The following is a 744-nucleotide window of genomic DNA, read 5'->3' as shown; positions in this document are numbered from 1 at the left end:
GAGATGACGGTTGAATCCGCCCCGCCCCGCCCCGCCCCGCCCTCTGACCCGTACTTCCGGCCCCTGCATAGCGCGCGGGTGACGCCGTGGTGACCTCCTTCCGGCAGCACCGCGCAGGGCTAGCGTGCAACGCGTTTCGCGTCCGTCCCGGGCTTAAAGTGAGCGGGGCCGGGCCGGGCTGGGCCTCCCCTTGCCTCCCGCACGGCAAGGGCGAGGGAGAAAGGACCAGGGCGGGGAGGGAGGCGGGTCCCCGTGCCCAGGCCCAGGCCAGCAGCGTTGCTAGGCCTTGAGGATCACCGCACGTGTGCGGTGGTTTCCACCCGTGCACCATGTGGGATCAGTCATGGGAACAGTGCCCACAAATGTGCCATCGTTTTGGAAGCGGAGAGGGGATGTGGCATGTGCCAAACCCTGGTCACGCCCAGGGTGTCACTTGGGTTTGCTGCCAGCGCGTCCCTATTGGTTTCATCAATGATTTAGGGACTTTTTGCTGCTTAGGTCGATTAAATGCATCAGCTCCCGACTTTATCTACCGTCTCCGTTTTGCTGAGACATAGCCGCGCCTATTTGAATGCTTGCGTGTGACGGCTGTTCAGCAAATTGGCGAATTTGGAGCTCCTAGTGCAATCGTTTGATATTTTGGGCTGGAGCGTGAAGGAAGCGGCGCCGGGCGGGAGTTGCGCAGCGGGAGGCGGTGGAGCAGGCGGCGCAGGGGCTGCAGCCCCGTGCGTAGCCGCACCGGCG

At 63.7% G+C, this 744-nt stretch overlaps 1 protein-coding gene across 1 annotated transcript in view; it reads left to right on the top strand.

The window, feature by feature from the left end:
* The first annotated feature begins 14 nt into the window (after positions 1–14).
* Positions 15–744, top strand: part of LOC102382395 (60S acidic ribosomal protein P2-like) — a 6,857-nt gene continuing 6,127 nt past the window's right edge. The window contains exon 1 of the mRNA XM_006025279.3: positions 15–158. The gene's annotated coding sequence lies outside the window, so the exon portion shown is untranslated. The remainder of the gene's footprint in view (positions 159–744) is intronic.

The sequence above is a fragment of the Alligator sinensis genome, unplaced genomic scaffold (genome assembly GCF_000455745.1).
Source record: "Alligator sinensis unplaced genomic scaffold, ASM45574v1 scaffold872_3, whole genome shotgun sequence".
Lineage (NCBI taxonomy): Eukaryota > Metazoa > Chordata > Crocodylia > Alligatoridae > Alligator > Alligator sinensis.
The sequence above is the reverse complement of the archived record's forward strand: the minus strand, read 5'-3'. Positions and strand labels throughout refer to the sequence as shown.